We start from the raw sequence: 24,049 nt of genomic DNA on the forward strand, positions 1-24,049 counted from the left end.
GAGTAGACAACTTAAAATCGGTTTTTCCGTACTTGTAACTAGTAACGTTTTAAAAATATCTTACACGTCCCTAGTAGTCGTAGCGGTATGACTTTCGAAAACATCGAATTTGATCATAAGCGGGTGCATAAAAAGATATCTTACACGGAGTATTTTATTTCTGCACATAATACCTACATATTTAAAATCTCTCCCCTACTGCTCGGTCATAACTCATATTCCTCAATTTACTGCTCGGATCACAATCATTTACAATTACTGCAGGTCATAATAATTCATGATCCCTCCGCTACTGATCGGTCATAAAAAATAACACTATCTGCATATTTCGTTTTTAATTTTTAAGCTTAAAAAATGTAATATGTAATAAACAAAAATGTAATATGCCGACAAGTTGAATTTGAGGGTAATTTTATCGATTACGGTTTTAAGTAACATTAATAATTTTTCACCTTATGTTTCTAATAATGTGATTTTGTAAAGGCATAACTTTGATTATTAATTTCGTATCGCCGCTTATTTAGTCTATCAAAAGTTATCAGAATTTAATGACAAAGACAACGCAGTTTTTACTCGGGGTGTTGTCTAATATTTTTATTTATCATAATAAATTGTACTTAGGTACCATCCGTATTCATTTCAGATACTTCCATCTCGCAAACAAAAACACGTAAAAATAAACTTTTGGCGGTAAGTCAGGCGTCCCAAGACTCAGGAAAACTGTACGCCGATGACAAACGTTCCCAAGCGAGACCTGCGAACGCATGAACTGATAGTAGGATGCGCAATACTGTCTACGCAGTTCGCCGACGCAGGTTGTGTCTCGCTTAGGTTCAATTTGCGTCGGGCCTTAGCTCCGCTTACGAAACATACGCGTTGCACCATTGAGTCTTAGATCAACTTTCAGCTTGCCCCAATGGATTGCCACGTGGATTTTATCTTAAACTTATCAGTCAAAACGTGCTAAGATAGAGGAACCCTGTCTATAAGCTGAGCTGGGCTAAGCTGGAGCTTAAGCTTTGTTGATGCAACCAGGCATTACCTATTTTTAAATATACATACTAAGTTGTATTAAGTAACTCTCTTACCACTAATATGTTCATAAATATTCCTGATGGTCCAATAATGCTTTTTTCTTGATTATTATATCTATGTAATTACAGAAATCTCATTAGCTTCAAAATTTTTGTTTCTGTGTACATTGTGATGAACAAAGGCGTGTGTTACGTTTAGAATAAAATGAGTAAGATATTAAATAGTAAGTCATCTCTTTATCATATACATTAAATTATGTACAGAGTAAGTTAAATCATTACACCATATCATGCATCCACGTCGATAATACGGCAATACATAGTAAACTCCAGATATATGTATCGCGCGTCTCCTTTTATATATATGTAGAAAGAAATATAAAAGAAATGCACTTTTCTTTGCATATCTTTTTTTCGTGAAATATTTTTAACCACACTAGATTCGTTCCCGAGATAAGCTCTAGATCACACTAATCGATTGGTATATCATGTCGTAGTAGCTTGTCATTGGTTAGAAATTAATTTCTAACCAATGACAAGCTGCGATGACACGTCACACCCATCCATCACGTGCCTCTCGAGCTTATCTTGGGAACGAACGTGGTATACCCTAATATGCACTCGTAAATATATTTAGAAATTATACGTGACTGATATAATTGTTACTTCTATAATAACAGCCTTCTCACTCTTATAGACGCAAAATACTATCGATATATAGTACAGTATATTGTACAGAATACAGTATATATAGCAGGGGTGGCCAAGCTCATTGAGAGTCCGAGCCCGAGCCATTTTTAAAAATTTGAAATTTTTCGTGAGCCGCTATAACAATTATTTAAAAAGTGTAAAAAAGGTATTAAATTTTTCTCTCACTGTTTGGATTCACGAATTTTGAAATAAAATGGTTCACCTCGTTGTTTCAAATATGTAAATATATAATTCTACAAACAGTTTTACTAATACTAATTCAGGATTCTTTGATTCTTCATATCATCCTTCCATTTATTTCTGGGACGGCCTACTGATCTACCGTCTCCCAAAACACACTGTCTTTAACACTCTGTCTTCCTCTGATCTTACCACATAACCTTCCCATCTTATCTTAGCTTTTATATGTCTGACGATGATTTCAGTACCATACAGTCATCAACTCGGCTTTGCGGCGCCTTCTTCACTCTCCTGTCAATTCATCTCTTTAGTCTTTGCGTCCCAAATAAGAGAACTTTCCTTTCAAAAACCAGCAGCATATTTATTTCCCGCTGATGCAGAGTCCATGTTTTACTTCCATGTAACAATTGGGCGAATAATTGACATGTACCTACAGTCTTAATTTAAATTGTCTTTTTAGCATCTTAGATCTTAATAATGATGATAGGGAGTATAATGCTCTATTCCAAGCAGCTATCCATGCTGAGACCTCTTTTTATATGTGGTTGTCATTTGTCATCTGTGATTATCACAGCTATTTAAATTTCTTTACTACTTCAAAGTTGTGGTCATTAATAGTTATGCTCTGCTAACTCTTGGTCTTGGAATTTTGGTTACTAGCATGTATTTCGTCTTCTTTTTATTTATTCGAAGGCCCAGACTACCTGTTTCTTCCTCGAGTTGTGAAAACACCCCTCTCACGTCTTTTGTAGAATGAATGAGTGCACCTAGATCATCACCAAAAGCCAACCATAGTTTTGATCCTCGATTCTCAAATCCCCTGTATTCTCAGATGATATTTTACTTATTACATATTCTAAGACCAAATTGAATAGGTGATAAGGGGTCTCTTTGTCTGAGTCCTGATGTTACAATTTGTCTTTGTTATTTGTTGTCAGTAATTTAAGACATTTTGAAATACAAAAATTAAAAGTAATTCAGGTACATTTATTGAGAGCCACAAATAATCCTTCAAAGAGCCACATGTGGCTCGCGAGCCACAGTTTGGCCACCCCTGGTATATAGATTGCTACTATTAGGCGAATATAATATTTATAATCAATGTCGTCAAAATGTTCTTACTCTGTGTATAGTTATTATTACGCTTGATATAAAATAAATTATATTTATAGTACCTCTAACTCTGATCTTATAACTGATTTTAAAAACATTTAAATTCAACAAGACATATTTATATTCGTATCTTCATGAAACTGAACTTTTACGTTTAAAATTAGATTAGATTAGCCCTTTTAAAAATTATTATGTGCTAAATTCTTTGGTATTCATTCTCGTAAGTTCTCTGCCCACTTGCTTTATTTCTTGTAGGTGGTTCTTTGCAAAATTCAATCCAATAAAATTATTATAAATTATGACATTTCGTGCTATATAATATTATGTATAATATTATAAATAATTCTACATATTATTATATCTTGTTATATTTTTCGTATTTATTACTGTTCTTCGGCTTAAATTTTCTGATATTTTCCTGCAAATAATTTCATTTTGTCTTTCCAAGGGTTTGAAGAATATTCCTGTAACGCATTAGAATCCGTATTTTGACCCATTTTCCATAATACGGTTTTCTATTCATTATTCAGTGTACCATCGTTTTCTCAACGTTTTGTTTAACTATATTTTCATGAGAGTAACGTGATGAGCAGTCTACATTTTTCTAAATGGTTGATTCTTTATAGGGTTTTCTTGATATATAAAGGTTTTTATCTGCCAAGTTTATTAAAATCCTTCGTACAAGGTGTATATTTATTAAAATCCCTTAAACGGCTACATCAAAATCACAGAACCTTTTTGATCTGAAAAGAACATCATTAGTGCTGATGCAAGTTTATAACATGCTGAGCCACCAAAATATGTGGGTAAAAACCCTTTAAATATTACGGACGATGATTAACAACTCCGTACGTAAGAGTTGCTGACATCCTTCAGACGTGGATGACACATGAGACATCCTTCAGATCAGCAACCCACTTATCGTGTGAGGATTCCTGTGATGCCTAGGGCTATATCTAGGACAATTTAGAAAACGTGTGATTTTGATGTAGCCCTTGATGTAGTTCTTTAGGGGATTTTAATGAATATGATATACCTTTCGTAAAGGATCTTAATAAAATTTTTGTAATTAATGGTATACAGCTCTAGCTACAGGAAATTTTTCCTCGTGGATTTTATATAAAGTTTGTTTTCCGCCTCTCGAACTATAGCAAAATATCACAATGTCCTTACTTACCTCCTGCAATTTCTGTAAATACATTTACCATTCTTCAAACTGTGATGGATCACCTATTAGTTGTTTACAAGCCAATAAAATATTGGAATTGTGGACAAAAACATAATTTTACTCATAATTAAAATTTTCGTTTGTAAATATTTTATGTTTTTACTTTACCTTGAGTTTATTGTGTATATATCATTATTGTTAACAATAGTATTATTATTCAGGAAGTTTTGTAAAAGATTATTGCTGGCAGTGGGTAAAAATTAATTAAGGAATATTTGAAAGACTCATTTTACCTACTGCTCCTGCCTAGCTTCGGACAAAATGGAAAATTTTTAATCAAAGATAAGAGACTAGACTAGTGGGAAGATACTAGATTATATACTAGATAATAAAACTAGATGAATTGGAGACAAACTTAAATATAAAAATATACAAAAAAATAAAATAAAAAGAGTGAGAAACCAAGATCCAATGAAAGGAAATGATTACGGAAGCTCTAATTATTACAACACAAACCCTACCTAACATAAAGTCTGATATTTTTTCATCGTAAAAATATTCATGTGTTCATCATTAGTTGAAAAAAAAAATAATGTAGCTATTTTTAAAGAATATACAAAAAGAGCTTTACGAAGTAAGTTGGTAAAACAACTAAATTTTAATCTTAAAAGAAGATTTTGAATGAGATCAGATACGAAAACTCTATAATCACATCTATCTAAAAACTATATATTAAAAGAAAATGGTTTTCTTGAGCAATATCTATCAAGGAAAGGATCAAAATCTTTTCTCTAATTTCTAGAGAAAAGCATTATTTCAGTACGTTTATGTACTTATATTTTCTTCTCATATTTTAGTATTCTTCTACGAAAACTTCCTGAATTTACAATTGTACATATTAGGATAAAACATATTGACATATTGATAAGACAACAAAACTATGTAAGATAAGAATGGTCATAAAGTTTGCGGTTTTCGTTTCTTCTTTTACTTTGATTTTTTCTTGCCTAGTTTTGTAATATCAAATACTTATGTTAAAATTTATTTAAAAGTAAATAAATAAATATTTTGATTTTTATTTAGTTTGTTTTATTTGATTTTTCCTTATTTTGCAGCTTGTTTTATTATGTTATGACTCAGTATTAAAATTATTTACTTTTGAGTTGCTTTCAACTGTTCTACTTGAAATTAAAAATTTACATGATTGTAGAGCTTTTTTTAAAAAATATTTTAAAATAAAGCATAATATTCAATAACATGTATAATGTCGGAAAGAACTAATAAGTGACACCAAAAAATAGAACGAGAACTTAATAGAGTAAGTCATAGAAAAAACGACAAAAACTGTGGAAACTTTCTACAAAACCTTTTCTACACCTAATGAAACAAACATATAAAAGAGAACATCAAACAAAAAATTAAAGACGTAGGATTAGAGGTGCTACCCAATATAGAGAGATGTAAAATAGAAAGAGCTTTAAAAAATAATAAAGCTCCAGATCACAACAGTATATTGCCGATCGTTTCAAAACAACAAAGACAGTAACAACCCCAATACTAACAAAGCTAGGTAATAAATGTACGTGAGTCAAGGAGCAAGAATAGGATATTACCTCCGAATTCTATCCTACTGCATGGATTTTAATGAAATTTTGGGAATAGCCTCAATTATTTCCTAATTCAAAGTCTGCGCTATGCCGATGTGCGGTTTTATCTTGGGAGTGGTTCCCACGTGTACAGATAGCAGTAGAAAGATCTGAAGAATTCAATTGGGAAAGAGGTATCAAACAAGGAGGCAGTCTTAGTCCGCTACTATTCATAATAGTCATGAATGAATTGACTAGAAATACTGGAGAAAGAACGAACCAAATACAGACAACAATAGGATACCAAAGATTACAGCCAATAAAAATAGATGCCTTATTGTATGCGGATGACATAGTCCTTATAGCAGATTCCGTGACAAAAATGCAAAAACTTATAAACATATGGACAGAAGAAATAGAGAAATTAAAAATGGAAATAAACATCGAGAAAAGTAAAATAATGGTCATCGGCGAAAAGGAAGAAAATGAAGTAAATATAAAATGCAAAAATACTCAACTGGAAATAGTTACCGCATATGATTATCTTGGAAGTATTATTACCAATGATGGGAAAAAAGACCTCGAAATAACAAACAGAACCAAAAAATTAAACAAACTGTACTACGCACTAGCGCCAGTTCTGAGGAAAAAAGAATTGTACCACGAAACAAAAATTAAAATGCGATTGTGATACCAACGATACTGTATACGAGCGAAAATTGGACTTTACAGAAAAAGCATAATAGTAGGATAAATGCAAGTGAGATGAGACATTTACGAGCTATAGCCGGAAAGACCAAATGTGATAGAATAAGAAATGAGGCAATAAGAGGGATAACTAAACAGGAACCAATAATGAATAAAATAATAAAGAGACGATTAAACTGGTATGAACATCTGATGAGAATGAAACCTAGTAGACTAACAAGGAAAATTCACGAAACAAGGAATGTTACAAAAAAGAAATAAGGCAGACCGAGGAACAAATGGATACAGCAAATAGTAGAAGCAGGAAAAGTTAAACGGAAAACGCTAGAAGAAATGAAACTAATAGCACAAGACAGAAAAGAATGGAAGATATGGGTGAATATGTAGCTAAACTAAACCCAAATCCGATACCTAAAAGGGTATAAGGAAGGGGAGAAAGAAAGAAAGAGAGAAAGATGATTGTAGAGCTTTTTTTAAAAAATATTTTAAAATAAAGCATAATATTCATAAGCATGTTTAATGTCGGAAAGAACTAATAAGCTTTAAAAGGGTAAACCCTTGAGTTGGTTGTTAACCTCTCACCTGATCACAACCTTGTGTAAATTCCGAGCAAGGATGACATACATCCACATGTGATATATTTTTAATCTTAAGACATCGACTTATTGTCGATTACTACACAGCTCATAATGTAGCAATAATGTTATTTTGAGGTTTTACACCTATTCAAGTGGCTAGTTTCAATTACTTGTACACTGGACGTTTACACTGAGGATGGTCAGTTTGACCGAAAACGTTTTGTTGTACTTCCACTCCCTTGTGGATAAATTTTAAGAATTTTTTAATAAATTATATACCTACATACAACAGAAGTGTTTACTTCATTCTACGTTGAACTAATAAGCGACACCAAAAAATAGAACGAGAACTCAATAGAGTAAGTCATAGAAAAAACGACAAAAACTGTGGAAACTTTCTACAAAACCTTTTCTACACCTAATGAAACAAACATATAGAAGAGAACATCAAACAAAAAATTAAAGACGTAGGATCAGAGGTGCTACCCAATATAGAGAGATGTAAAATAGAAAGAGCTTTAAAAAATAATAAAGCTCCAGATCACAACAGTATATTGCCGATCGTTTCAAAACAACAAAGACAGTAACAATCCCAATACTACTAACAAAGCTAGGTAATAGATGTACGCCAGTCAGGGAGCAAGAATAGGATATTACCTCCGAATTCTATTCTACTGCATGGATTTTAATGAAATTTTGGGAATAGCCTCTACTTATCTCCTAATTCGAAGTCTGCGCTATGCCGACGTGCAGTTTTATCTTGGGAGTGGTTCCCACCCCTTCTCGGGGGTGGAAAATTTTTTTGTTAAAATAACCACGGAAGTGGCTAGAGAATCTAATTCTAACCAAAAACTGTTCTATAATTTTTTTTTAAACTCAATAAATACCTTTTGAGTTATTCGTGGTTGAAAATTGGTCATTTTCATTGAAACATAACACCTTTTCGAACTATTTTTTGCGAATCTTACGAAAAACTATGCATCTAACTAAAAAAACTATATATAACATTTTAGTAGCTTATAAAAAAAAAACAAACAGATTCGTTCCTTCATAAATCTTCTAGTTATAATACAAAAGGAGATATGGTAGGTGAAAAGAGTTTGTTTTTTTTGTGCATGCTCAAATCGGTGTATTCAACTTGAAATAACAGAGAAACGGTCGATTTTAGGTGTATAATACCTTTTGTAGTGCTTGAAAAGTCCTTTAAAATGAGCAATATTAAAGGTCGATTACATTCAAACTAAGCGAGATATGGCGATATGCTGCAAAAAAGATTGATGAATAATGTGTTTTAAGAAAAAATGGGAAGTACTCATCCACAAAATTTAAATGCAGCGTTTTCCTTCTGCAATACCATTTATTATACTTAGTATTGTTTTTATGTTCAAAAAGTTGGACGGGTTTAAAATGAATGGTTTTTTAAAACAAATAAGATCAAATTAGAGCGCATTTTTAAATTTTCTTAAAAATCTTCCTTTTTTAAACGCTTTTATTTAGTTCAATAGTTTGCGTCAAATCTTTAGACGTTAATTTGACGGCCTTTTCTTCAATGCAAATGAATGAAAATTTGCAGACATCTGCATTCGCGGGAACAATACACGAATAGTCAATAAAAAATTTTTTTTTCATGTTTATTAATTGTTTAAATAAAAAAAAAACGATTTTAATGGAAAACGCTTAAATTCTCTTGTTTTTTACAATGTAAAAACTTGAAACTTTTACGGATTGTATAGCTAATGATATGAACAATACATATTTTCACTTTTTACGTCAATTGTTTACGTTATGCTTCATTATTAAACAATAAAGTTTCAAATTTTTTGCCGATTCCGACTACATTTCATGTTAGTACATCATATGTTTTATACATGTTTTAATAAACATGACGATATATTTTAATGTTTGAAAAGTGTAAGACTAAAAAGTAAAAATAAAAGAATTTGAAAAAAATTTTTTTTAAGAAACGCTTTTCTTTATAGGTCTGGATCCCGCGTATGAAAAAAAAGTTGATTAATAGCAAGCTGAAAATTTGTTAATAGTTTAAGGGTGTCTAGTCGGACAAACTTTGATATGTGGGAACACTGGAACAGGGGAAGTTTTATTTGTGGAACAGGTTAAAAATTTGGAACGGTCAGACCACGAAAACGGCACATGTATTTTGTCCGACAGAACAGACTTAAACTCTCCGAACAGAGATTAAACTCTCATGCAAAAATCAGACTGCTATTTATCACCTGTCATAATTCCTGTGATTTGACATATTCTACGTGTTCCACTCATTAATACGCCCATTTGGTGATAGTTTGCAGTCTGATTTTTGCATGAGAGTTTAATCTCTGTTCGGAGAGTTTAAGTCTGTTCTGTCGGACAAAATACATGTGCCGTTTTCGTGGTCTGACCGTTCCAAATTTTTAACCTGTTCCACAATTAAAACTTACCCTGTTCCAGTGTTCCCACATATCAAACTTTGTCCGACTAGTCACCCTTAAGCTATTAACAAATTTTCAGCTTGCTATTAATCAACTTTTTTTTCATACGCGGGATCCAGACCTATTAGTTACGAGTGACTAAAATTAAAAATATTATAAAAAAATCAACTAAAAAGCAAAAAATAAAAAAAAAATTTAACACATTCGTTAAAGAAAAGCGTGGGGCGAAAACCGTTTATTCGATGAACACGCGCCACGCTTTTCTTTGACGGATGTGTTAGATTTTTTCAATTTTTTTTTTTATTTTTTGCTTTTTGGTTGATTTTTTTATAATATTTTTAATTTAAGTCACTCGTAACTAAAGAAAAGCGTTTCTTAAAAAATTTTTTTTTCATATTTTTGTATCTCCATGTAACTTGAAAATGATAAGAGATACAGTAATAAAAAACAAAAAAAAAATTTTTATTTAAAAAAACCCTACATTTTTGGGCGGTATTTTTTTTTCGTATCTCTTATTTTAGAGTTACATGATGAAAAAGGAAGATTTTTAAGATAATTTAAAAACGCGCTCTATAATTTTATTTTATTTTTTTTCAAAAACTATTTATTTTAAACCCGTCCAACTTTTTGCACAATAAAAATGGGTTACCAACAGGCAACAGGTCTTCCTGGAATTCTAATAAAATTAGATTTGGGATTTTTCTTCATTTATTTGTAGGTCAAATTTTTTTGGGACATTTGAGAAAATCATTTGAGAAACTAGGAATGGGAGCGTGAGTGAGGTCCCATTTTCGTTCATGCCCGCTCACGGTTAGTTAATTTCACTCATAGTCCAAGAGGCAGCGCTGAAAAATCTCTTTGAATTTACTAAAGCTAAATTTTTCACAGTTCATTACTGTGATTGTGTAGAGAAACATACTGCGGTCGGTCAAGCGAAACGTAGAACAGGGGTTACTGAGAGGGTATCAAAGTTGCTTTCCTACGAAGGTAATTAAATCCATTTACTAAGGCTGAAAATCAGTACACACATTCTAAATTGAATATAAATAAAAGTTATTATAGTCGGTCAGCTGTATGACGGGACAGAGCCGGTCGGTCGTCCCCAGTGAATGTACAGGGTTATTCACTATTTTGACCCCCTTGTAAACTGCTTTATTTACAGAATTAGAAAAAAATAAAATGTAAAATACAAAAGTTATTCGACTTTTAAATTATGATTTTTTGACATATATACCATACTAGTGACGTCATCCATTTGAGCATGATGACGTAATCGACTATTTTTTTAAATGGGAATAGGGGTCGAGTGCTAGCTCATTTGAAAGGTTATTCAATTTCCTATTTAGTAATATAAGTATAAACATATTAATTATACAGGGTGTCCAAATTTTTTTAATTACCTAAATTAATTATTTAATTAATTTAATTAAATTTTTTTTGGACACCCTGTATATATAATGATCTTAATGTTTATAGTACTGTATAGAGAATTTAATAACCTTTCAAATAAGCTAGCACACGATCCCTATTCTCATTTAAAAAATGGTCGATTACGTCATCACGCCCAGATGGATGACGTCACTAGTACGATATATATGTCAAAAAATCATAATTAAAAAATCGAATAACTTTTGTATTTTACATTTTTTTCTAATTCTGTAAATAAAGCAGTTTACAAGGGGGTCAAAATATAGTGAATAACCCTGTCCATTCATTGGGGCCGACCGACTTGCTCTGTCCCGTCATACAGCTGACCGACTATAATAACTTTTATTTATATTCAATTTAGAATGTGTGTACTGATTTTCAGCCTTAGTAAATGGATTTAATTACCTTCGTAGGAAAGCAACTTTGATACCCTCTCAGTAACCCCTGTTCTACGTTTCGCTTGACCGACCGCAGTATGTTTCTCTACACAATCACAGTAATCAACTGTGAAAAATTTAGCTTTAGTAAATTCAAAGAGATTTTTCAGCGCTTGATGTTCAGCACACCAACACTTGATTATGAGCCACATTAAATTAAATGAATAATTTTAGGCCAGGGTAATAAGACAAAAATATACCCTGTTCGTGACACTTCAGCAGCCAGGGTACTGAAGCGTTTTTTCGACAGGTAATACCTATAGGAGCAAATTATAACTATTTCCTGCGTAGGATCTGGCGGCCATTTTTATTTATAAACAATTAACTGTCAAAAAATGGCATTTCCCCTTTTTTTCAAATCAACGGAAAACAGTGAATCTTTTAGTACAAACATTTTTTAGTACATTTTTTTAGTACAAATATCTTCGAGATTATGGAAAAAGCTTTAAAATGACGTATTACAACGTTTGATATACGCATTTATTGTTAATATAATTGCGAAAAAAGGTCAGCATTGCAAAAAAAATATTTTCTCAATAACTGTTGTAAAAATTAGTGTACAGCTTTGAAATTTTTTTCAAATGAGGGTTCTTTGGATATGTGATAAAAATTTCAAAGCGATTCATTTAATTGTTTAAATTTTATTTAAATTGTTTATCCCAGAGAGCATTTTTTTGCAATAACATAAGTCAGAAAAAAATGACCCTAGAACCATTTCACAGGTGTCAAATGAAAGAGCATGAGGTACATTTTCAACATGGTTTAAAAAAGTGAATAAAAAATGCATTTATTAGTAATAAATAATTATGCAAAAGTATCGTCAATTTTTCTTTATAAAATTTTTGAATAACTTTTTCCAAAAAAATTAACTTTTTTACCCTGATTTAAGTGCACAACTACCAAGTAATGTTATCTATATCATAATTGATAAAAAATTGTAATAAATATGTATAATTTCTTATATAACAAAATAAAAAATTTATAAGGAAAGATTTACGATATTTTTGCATAATTATTTATTACTAATAAATGCATTTATTATTCACTTTTTTAAACCAAGTTGAAAATATAGCTCATGCTCTTTCATTTGACACCTGTGGAATGGTTCTAACGTTATTTTCTTCTGACTTATGTTATTGCAAAAAAAATGCTCTCTGGGATAAACAATTTGAATAAAATTTAAACAATTGAATGAATCGCTTTGAAATTTTTATCACATATTAAGCACCAAAGAGCCCTTATTTGACAAAAATTTCAAAGCTGTACACCAATTTTTACAACAGTTATTGCGAAAATAATTTGTTTTGCAAATCCGACATTTTTTCGCAATTATATTAACAATAAATGAGTATATCAAACTTTGTAAAACGTCATTTTAAAGCTTTTTCCATAATCTCGAAGATATTTGTACTAAAAAAACCATTTTTCCTGTTTTCCATTGATTTGAAAAAAAAGTGAAAAATACCATTTTTGACACTTAATTGTTTATAAATAAAAATGGCCGCCAGATCCTACGCAGGAAATAGTTAGAATTTGCTCTTATAGGTATTACCTGTCGAAAAAACGCGACATGGAAAAAACTTTATTACCCTGGACTATTTAAGTTTAATTCAAATCCAATGCAAATAAACCTAAAAATCGACATACAAAAATCTAATAGGTAGTTCAGAGCAGCGGTAGATAGCGTAAAAGTAGTGATGATGTCAACCAACTTCCGACTGGGAGACGGGAAGAAGATAACTGAATGGCCAACAGGGTTTGGAAAAGTCGATGTTCTGCCTTAGGGATTTAGTATTAGTGATAATGATGATAAAGTTATCATAGTGAAAACTGAAATATCTGGGGTATATAAAAAGAAACACTACCTACATAATATGAGATACAGATAATGTATTAAAAAAAATGATACCTGATACCGATTGGAATTAATAAATAAATAATAAAAAAATTAGTTCCAAAGGAGGAATGAATTATAATGACTTCTAATATTTGATTACAATAATAGAAACATTGACTTGGGAATCGGGCAGGGACATTGCTTAAATCTATTACTCTACGGTAGCAGTGGCGGCCGGTCAGGGTCGGCAGGGTCGGCAGTGCCGACCCACACATTTATGGACACATTGTAGATTTTCTAAATATTTAATTTAATCCAGAGTTGATGATATTTGTTTCTGTAAAATAAAAAAAAATCTGTGAGATAATACAGACTAAATTTTATTCATTGTTTTTAAAAGAATTCGATCAATCCGATACGTTAAGTGATCCCTACGCGTAAGAAACTTTCCAAATTAATAATCCCAGCCGTGCGATTGTGTGAATTCTTTTTTATAAGATCCTGCTTCGACAGGGACGGCGAGCTGTCCCTAGATCTACGATTTGAAGCGCTGTGGAATATTAGCCGATAGGCAACCAATTATACATTTCACCACAATTTCACCCGTATTTGAATGGCAGAGTCCGGCACATAAACAATCTGCCGATCGGTGATAGGTAGACACCAGCAGCAGGCAAGCCACGTACCCTGCTAATAATTCGCTCGGGATGAAATTAATTATGAAATAAAGTAGCTTTTGGAATTTTAAATCTCGGTTAGTTTTCACTGTAGCAGATTTTCGTAAACAGCTTTTGGAAGTTTTTAATTTTATTTTATTAAAAAAGGCGACAATTTTGCAAGTGATGATATTATCTCGATTCGTGAAGCAATCGGTTTGAAAACTTTACTAAATGATTATTCTTTTAATATTTTTTTACATATTTTTAAGAAAGTGTTTACCCAAACTGATGTGTTATTCAATGTTGTTGAAAATCAGTCAACTGACATTATTTATTCCAAAAATAGAATAACAAAGCTGATAAAAAATCTCAGAGATAGTAATTTTCAATATAATATACGCAGTGACGTTTTGGATTCGCTTGATATTTCTGAACACCCCCAAAAAATACAAAAGTATGACACAGATCTCGAAAAACAAATATATTTTGAAATTTTTGATACTATTATTATTTGTGCAAATAAATACAAATTTTGAAGATTTGCAAATTTTTGAAGATTTGCAAAAATTTAAAAGTTACGCCAAAGAATTTTCAAAATATCTATTAGACAAGTGTATTAAAACTATGCATCATTCTTTAATCAAATAAACAACTAAAGAAATTAATTAAAAGTTTTATATGCTGATCCAAATATTTTCGGAAGATGAGATAAGTTACAAAATATGTATAATTTTATATACTGCAATTCATTGCAACAAACTGTTCCCGAAATTAATAAATTATTATCATGATGAATTCTCTCATTGCTACCAACTTTTGCCTTAAGGTGATACAGTAGCGATCAACAGGTAGCAACAAATGCGGTCCAAGATTGCGAAAGTTCTGCGAACTTTCAAAAGTGAGGCAACAGTGCGTCGGTGATTCGACACTGACAGTGACGTTTATACTTATACTATCAAAAACAATAATTTCTATACACATAGGCGCAAAATGTTGCCAAGTCAGTGACGTTCGATTTCTTGTTATAAACAATAGATTTTTGGTAGTTCCAATGTAACACAAAGTCTAGGCACGGGATAAAAAAGTTTATTTGAAGAAAGTGTATTTTTTTGTCTTTCTTAATGGCGGTAGAGGCTCCTTTTTGCAATATTTTATTTAGTTATAGAGTAATTTCCACATACTAACATATTTCTGAAATTTCCGTCATTCTTTATTATATTACGAATAAGTGTGCCAAATATCTCCACAAAATATTCAAAATTACAGCCGCAATCTTGGAACGCGTTTGTTGCTACCTGTTGATCGCTACTGTTTCCTCTTAAATGAACGGGATTTCTCTTGTCTCAAAAGTGTCAAAACGTATTGTCGAAACACCATGAAACAAAAGAGAATGTCAAAAGCTTTTCTTAAATGTCAATAGAAAAAAACTATTAAATCTCTCCAACACATTAATAAATTTTACGATGATGTTATAACCCATTTTGCTACGTCCAAACAACATAGACTAAAGTTAATTTATAAACATGTTTAGGTTCTAAATCTATGTGAAAAAACAAAAAAAAAATAAATAAAAAAAAAAACAAAAACCAAAAATTTTCTACGATGGTTGAAGCCTTTCAATTAGATGGTATACCTATCTGAGTATCTGAGGAGACAAAAACATTGCCGACCCTGTCCCTAAAGCCACGAGCCGCCACTGTACGGTAGGGTGACCAAACGTCCCGTAAAAACGGGATTGTTCCGTTTTTTAACGATTTGTCCCGGAGTTCCGAAAAAGTATCTCGTAACGCCTAAATGTCATGAATTTGCGTTGGGTTGATTTTTTGTATTTGACTATATTTTCTCTCTTTAATTTTTCTTCAATTTCTGCATTTGTTTTCCTTCTTATTTCTCCCTCTTTTGTTACATTGTGGTCCAGTATTGTTCTCATTATTTTTCTTTCAAATTTCAGAAGGCTACCATCTTCCTCTTTCTTGTTAATCATCGTTGTTTCCATCCCGTATGTAACAAGAAGTCTTATTAAGATAAAATCAATGGGAAAATACCCAGGGTCTTATTAAGATCTTATATAGGTTCATATTATACTTAGTCTTGCTTCTCAGCAGATTTCTATCGTGTAGATGTTTTTCTGTCCTTCAGAATTCTTTCCTCTGTTCTCTCTTTTCCGGTTGTCCCTATTTTTACTCCCAAGTAGCTAAAGGTGGATACAGTTTAAAATTGATGGTTCTGTGTTATTAGATATTTCTGAGTTGTGTCATCTTTCCCTATCGTCATGTATTTTGCTGTGCGCTGGTTTATCTCTAGTTCTATTATTCTCTTCGCTTTCCTATGTAATTTTCCAACGGCAAGTGTTATCTTCGCCTTCACTGTGATGACTAAATCGTCTGCATATGTTACTATTTGAAGTTGATCTGTAATAATGTTTTTGTTTGCAAAGTTTGTCATCCTCATGATTACTTTCAATATCAGATTGAATACTGTCGGATTCCAACATTCTCTAGCTGCTCCATCATTTTTGTCCGATTGATTGTATCAAAAGCGCTTTTGAAATCCATGAATATTAGGTGCATTTCTCTGTTGTGTTCTCTAGATTTTAGAATTATTTGCTCCAATGTCTTTCACAAACAATACAAATAAAATTTCGACGCCCAAGCCAAACCAACCCTCCTCCCCCCAGAGAAAAAATTCTAGGTGCGCTACTGCTCCTTGGATGTTTCCCGTTTCTTCAAGTTTATGATTTGGTCACCCTACTCTACGGCCAATGAACGGCAAAACATTTTTTCCTACCAGAAGCCATAATTTGTGCCATCTTAAAACAAAGGTACCTTGTCAAAACGTTTTTAAATTATACAGGGTGTTTGCCTTGGTAATTAATGGGCCATAGCTTAACCTTAGATTCCTGAGCTTAAAATAGGTCGATTTAAGCTAACTTAATTTAGTGCGAAAGTTGAAAAATTTTTATTTTCTTAATATTTTTACTTAAAAAAGATATACTACATTCATCCCGCTAAACTTTACCGTTTTCGAAATAAACTCATTTTAAATCTGCAATGCAATATAATTCTGTGCATAATATCATTGTAGTTACACAAGAAAAATACAGGGTGAGGCAGATAAAAGTCCTATTAGAAATATCTCGAGAACTAAAGGCAACAGAATCATGAAAATTGGAATAAAGGGGTTTTGAAGAGTGATCCCTTTAATGAAAATATTTTCATCGATTTGCTACTTCCGGTTATACCGGAAGTGGCTTATAACTTCGTTTTTTTTAATGGAACATCCTGTATATTTTTACATTTTTGGGTTCTCCTGGGTGTCTTCTTTCTTAAAATATGAGGTTTTCTAATATTATACAGGGTAGTTTAAAAGATAATTACGTTTTTTTCTTAATTTCCTAGCAACATTCACACCCTGTAGAATTGTAGTAGTAGTTTGACATCAAAAACTCTATTTATGTTCAAATGATTTTTAATATAGTCTACTATTGTTAAAAATTGTTATTATAGCTAAATGTTGAATTGTACTATACAGGGTTGGTCGAAACTCGGAAAGAGTTTTCTTAAATGGAACACCCTATATTTTATTAATGTAATGAAATGATATGTTATGCTACTTTTTTATTTCTTAAGCATACCTAACTGCTTTAATTTGTGAGTTATTGGTGATTCAAGCCAAACAATAATTTCAACAAAAAATACGTAAAATTTTATTAGGTTGGCCGTGAAAATACTCAATGACAAATCTTTTTTCGGAAATAAATACATATCAATCTAGACTGATCTTTAAAATTGCCAATAATGGTTGAGCTATCAAAATACCTACGTAGTAGTTAACATTCTTGGCGCGATTAACAATTAAGCACAAATTAAAGCATTTAGGTATAGGGAATGCTTAAGAAATAAAAAAGTACCATAAAATGTCTTTTCATTGCAATACTAAAATACAGGGTGTTCCATTTAAGAAAATTCAGAAAATCCTCATTCCGAGTTTCGACCAACCCTGTATACTAAAATTTAACATTTAGCTATACAAATAATTTTTAATAATAGTAGACTATATTAAAAATCATTTTAACATAAATAGACTTTTTGATATCCAACTACTACAATTCTACAGGGTGTGAAATTTGCTACGAAATTATTAAAAAAGCGTAATTAGCTTTTAAACTACCCTGTATAACATTACAAAACTCATATTTTAAGAAAGAAGACATCGAGTAGAATCTAAAAATGTAAAAATATACAGGGTGTCCCATTAAAAAAACGAAATTTTAAGCAACTTCCGGTATAACTGGAAGTGGCAAATTGATGAAAATATTTTCATTAAATAGATCACCCTTCAAAACTCCTTCATTCCAATTTTCATGATTCTGTTGCCTTTAGTTCTCTAAATATTTCTAATAGGCCAGTTATCTGCCTCACCCTATATACTTAAAACCATAATAATTGTGCAAGGTCTCGTATTTATGTTATTGCATCGCAAATTCCATTCGAAGAAATTTGCAATACATTTTTGAAAATTATTATGGCTAAGTTTATTTTTCGGGTGTAACTACAATGATATTAATGCAAAAAATTATTATGTTGCATGGCAGATTTAAAATGCGTTTCTTATATCTTTTTTCTACAGCCGTGCTAAAAGAGCCACTTTCACGCACGCCGTGCGGGAAAGTAAAATACCTTGTAATATGGCATTATAATATATTATAATACAGACATGTAATAAACTAATATTTAGATATTATTTACTAATTTATTTCAAATTTATCTTATTGTGTTCATGTTTTAATGAAATTAGCGCGATTATTTCATTCATAGGAGATTCTGACCAATAAGAAGCTACAGAAATCTAAATTAAATTGATTATTTTTTGATGATTTTAACTTCCAATCGTATAGTAAGATATTTGATCACGTGTTTAATTCTGTAAAATCAGATTAAAATTATACTGAGAATTATTAGTCCATTCTTTCACGGTTTTTGCTCTAAATTTTAAAGAACCGCTTGGATTGACATGAAATTTGGCATACGTATAGCTTACATGTCAAAGAAAAAAAGTTATATTGTGCCGATGTGTGCTTTTGCCCTGGGGGTGACTTTCACCCCCTCTTGGGGGTGAAAAAATATATGTCCAAAATAAGTCCGGAAATGGGTAAACTGACTAATTTTAAGTAACTTTTGTTCTATAGAGCTTTTTCGCCAAGTCGACACTTTTCGAGTTATTTGCGAGTGAATATGTTCATTTTTCAACAAAATAACCACATTTTTAGAAGGTTTTTTGCAAATAACTCATAAAGTAAGTATTTTGTCGAAAAAACGTTCGTAGCAGAAATATAGCATATAAAAAAGTAAAAAAAATGGTGTTCGCGTTAGATCTCTGGATCTCGTAGAACCAGAGTTATAGCCAATGAAATATAGATTCATATTCACCAAATTTCAAATACAATATTTCGACGTGAAATATCCAAAAAATTAAGCACTTTTTGGGGAGAGCCCATTATAACTTTTTTAAAGTGTTTAAAAAAAGCTTTATTTCTGTTTTTACAAAAAGTTTCTAGCATTAAATTTAAGCAAGTTACGCTCAAAATAAAGTTGGTCCCTTTTGTTTTTGCAAAAAAAAATCGGGAAGACCACCCTCTAATTAGCAACTTAAATGAAATTAATCGTTACCGCTCCACAAATTATTATACTTATGGTGTGTTTATATGACCTGTAAGTTTCATCGATTCAAAGTGTTTTTATTTTTGAAAAAATTTGGTTTCAAAGTAAAATTTTTAAAAATTTAAATTTTGAAAAATATGTTTTTTTTTTCAAAATAACTTAAAAATTGTTAGAGATACCAAAAATGTCGAAAAACAAAAAAGTCAGATTTGCTTTTCTGAATATCATGTATTTTTTTGTTTTTCTGTTAGACAAAAATTGATTAAGATTTGGTGTTTCTAAATTTGCATACATTCGTGATCAGTGACTTGTTCAACCCCTTTTAACTACAGCCCTTTCAATAATAAGGACTTTGAACCGATGAAATTTACAGATCATATAAACAATATATACACGAGTCAAGAAACTTGTGAAGGCGTAACGATTAAGTTCATTTAAGATACTAATTAGGGGTGATTTTCTCGGTTTTTTTACCAAAACCAAAAGGGACTAACTTTATTTTGAGCGTAACTTGTTTAATTTTGATGCCAGAAATTTTTTTTATAAAACAAAAATGAAGCTTTTTTTAAACATTTTAAATAAGCTGTAATGAGTTTTCCCCGAAATGTGCTTTATTTTTGGTTATTTCACGTTAAATTGTTTCATTTGGAATTTGACGAATATGAACCTATTTTTCATTAGCTATAACTCTGCTTCTATTAGGTGTAGAGACGTGATATATACACCATTTTTTTAAATTTTTTACAGGTTATATTTTTTCTAGGAATGTTTTTTCGACAAAATTCTTACTATTTGAGTTATTTGAGAAAAACCGTCTAAAAGCGTGGTTATTTTGTTGAAATAATGAACATATTCACTGCCAAATAACTCGAAAAGTATTGACTTAGTGAAAAAACTCTATAGAACAAAAGTTACTTAAAATTAGTCAGTTTATCCATTTCCTGACTTTCTTTGGACGAATATTTTTTCACCCCCAAAAGGGGGTGAAAACCACCCCCAGGGCAAAAGCACATATCCGCACAATATCACTTTTTTTCTTTGACTTGTTAGCTATGCGTATGTCAAATTTCATGTCAATCCAAGCGGTTCTTTAAAATTTAGAGGTTTTGCAATATTTTACCGTTAAAGAACGGACTATATCTACTGTAGAAAAATTACCGATATAATTTTTTTAAGTAGAGTGTTTCTGTTTAATGGCAACCAGTTTCCTAGTTTTGACAACTGTCACATTTAAGAAAATATCCATAATATATGTACGTATTAAAAAATAATCTTACGAATATCACACGACAGTAAGAATAAATAAGAAAATAATGCTTCATTTGTACTCAAATTTGTTGTCATTGGGCAATAGACAATAGAACCAGCAGGGCTCTCGTATCTATTGCCAGACAACAAATTTTCGAAAAACTGTCATTATTATTAATTTCAATTATTTTCAATTTATTCTCACTCTCTTGTGATATTATACCCGATTATTTCATTCATAGGAGATTCTGGCCAATAGAAAGCTATAGAAATCTAAATTAAATCGATAATTTTTGATAATTGCCCGTCGTCAAGTATATTACGTCAGATGCCCTTCGTTGCTACGAAAAACTACATTCAGTGACATTAATGACAATTAATGTTTTAAAAATTATAAAAGTGATGACTTTCAACCGTGAAATATTTATAACAACTGTGTGTTTAATTGTACTAATTTGTACTTACATAAATAAATTACAATAAAATTTTGGTTTTGAACAGTTTTATTCATGAAATAATCTCAACAAATTGCACTAGATCTCTAAAATTAATATAGAATTTTTGCCCTCGTGACACTTTGAAATAATTAAATTAGCTCATGCCTGTCGGGCATGAGCTAACAATTAGTCCAGAGAAATAAGATTTTCTCGTGACACATCCCCCTCCAGGCCGAGACCAAATTTTTTGAGTAGTATGGACATCCATATTATTAACCTATATGTTTCCTGCAGCCGATTTTGATGATATACATAGTTATAAACAAATGAAGATCAAAAAACGGTAAATTTTCGCTTTTTTCGTCTATTACTAAAAAATTAGGCATTTTAAACAAATTTTAGAGTAAGAAACTCATAAATCGTATAAAAAAACTTCCATATGGCGTTCGCTGAATATGTCCATCCTTATTGGTTGCTTAGAAAATTGCAAAATAAATCATAAATTTTGAGTTTTTATAAATATTCATAATTTTATGTAAAAATTAACTTAGAACCTTCTTATTACACGGAATGCTGTGAGACTGCTTGTGCTTAAATTATATTTTAAATTTCAAAGCAATTAGTTTAAAAGTAGATCAAATAGTTTAAAAGTTATTTAATTTGTTTTTACCAAATTCATTTTTTTTGCAACACTATAAGTCAGAAAATTATGAGGTTACAATAATACTTCGGACAGTTTATGAAAGAAGAACATTTATACTATTACCTTAATTAAAAATAAATGACAAAAAATTATTTTAAACAGTGTAAAATTATTTTGCAAAAACATGCCGATTTGTTGCTTACTTATAAACAATTAGAATAACTTTTTAACCGTTACCCGTAGAAAAATTATTTTTTCATATTTAGAAAGACTAAATTTTTATACACATTTAGAAAGAAAAACAACTGTCCTAGAACAATTAGGGACAAAGTTAGCCCCCCCCCCATTTTTTTAATTCGCATGTTTTTGCAAAATAATTTTGTAATATTTATAATTATTTTTTGTCATTTTTTTTTAATTAAATTAATACTGTAAATTTTCTTCTTTCATAAACTATCTAAAGTATTACTGTAACTTCATTATTTTCTGACTTACAGTGTTGCAAAAAAAATTAATTTGGGATAAACAAATTAAATAACTTTTAAACTATTTGACCAATTACTTTAAAATTTAGGGTATGATTTAAGCACCATAAGTCTCAGTATTCCGTGTAATAAGAAGGTTCTAAGTTAATTTTTCATAGATATGAATATTTATAAAAACTCAAAATTTATGATTTATTTTGCAATTTTCTAAGGAACCAATAAGGATAGACATATTCAGCGAACACCATATTGAAGGTTTTTATACGGTTTATAAGTTTCTTACTCTCAAATTTGTTTAAAATGCCTAATTTTTTAGTAATAGACGAAAAAAGCGAAAATTTACCGTTTTTTGATCTTCATTTGTTTACAACTATCTACATTTGTTAAAATCGGCTGCAGGAAACATATAGGCTGTTATAATAGATATCCATACTACTCAACAAATTTGCTTTCGGCCTGAAGGGGGTTGTGTCACCAACAGGATATTTTTTTCCTTATTTCTCTGAATTAATAATAAATAATAAAAGTTAAATTAACTTAAAATAAATAATAAAAGTTAACTTCAATAATAAATAAAATAAAAGTTTAACTTTGACATCCTGTACAGTGGAACCCCGATAAGTCGGCCCCCGATAACCCGGAAGTCCGGCTAACCCGGACCGATTTTCATCAGATAAACATTTTGATTTTCAATATTTTGTATTTTTCAATTTAATTGTGGCTTATTTCCAATCAAAATAGTTAATTATCAGACAAGCCTTTCAACAATAAAAATGTATGTAATATAATATTTGAGAGATAATGTGTACTTATGTGTGTAATTTGAACTATACGATATTAAAAATGACCCATAGCACACGCCGCAGAAACAACAGCCACCTGTCTGTAGTATCTATTCCTTTTTATTTCAAACTGTCAGCATTGTTTAGGAAAGACTATTTAAAAAATTCTTTTATAAACAATGGTCTTTAGTATTGTGTGTCTTGTATTGTTCGCTTCCATTTGCTTACGTTTGGGTTTGGTGTTTTTTTTAGTAATTTTAATGAGTAGGTAATACTGTGCATATTTATAAATATATTTCCTGTTATTTCAATTCTAACGGAGTTTATCTGTAAGTATACCGTATTTTATTAATTTTTACCATATTCTCCGGCTATCTCGGATTTTCGATAACCCGGATCGGTCGCGGTCCCGATTAATCCGAGTTATCGAGGTTCCACTGTATTTCGATTATTAATGTTGACAGATGGCGCTATAATCAGAAAAAAAGATTTAGGTATTTACCCATTATTTACCTATTGCATTATTATCTATACGACTATAATTTAAAGTTCTTCTTAGTCTTTCAGTTTTCAGTGTGTCATTAATAATGATGTATGTACATGATTTTAAGAATTTAGAGAATCACAGCTTGACATTTTAGTTAAATCTGACAGTTGTCAGAATCGTAATCGTAATTTGGTATAAAAACAAATCAATTGTGTTTATTTCATTTGTAAAAAGGAACGTTCTTTGATTTGTATAGTCTTATAAATTGTACAGATTATAGTCGTATAGATAATACATAAATCATTTTTTGTTTGATTATAGCTCTATCTATCAACAACTAGAATAAATGTTATAAATGATTTTAATCACGGACGTATCTTTTTTTCTGTCACAACTTAATGCGCTAGAAATAAATCGAAAAACTGTGACTCACTGAAAG

General features: G+C 30.8%; 1 protein-coding gene across 1 annotated transcript in view; it reads left to right on the forward strand.

The window, feature by feature from the left end:
• LOC126881298 (protein big brother-like) overlaps positions 1 to 24,049 on the forward strand; it is a 337,029-nt gene that overhangs the window by 172,654 nt on the left and 140,326 nt on the right. The window lies entirely within an intron of this gene.

The sequence above is a fragment of the Diabrotica virgifera genome, chromosome 3 (assembly GCF_917563875.1).
Source record: "Diabrotica virgifera virgifera chromosome 3, PGI_DIABVI_V3a".
Taxonomy (NCBI): domain Eukaryota; kingdom Metazoa; phylum Arthropoda; class Insecta; order Coleoptera; family Chrysomelidae; genus Diabrotica; species Diabrotica virgifera.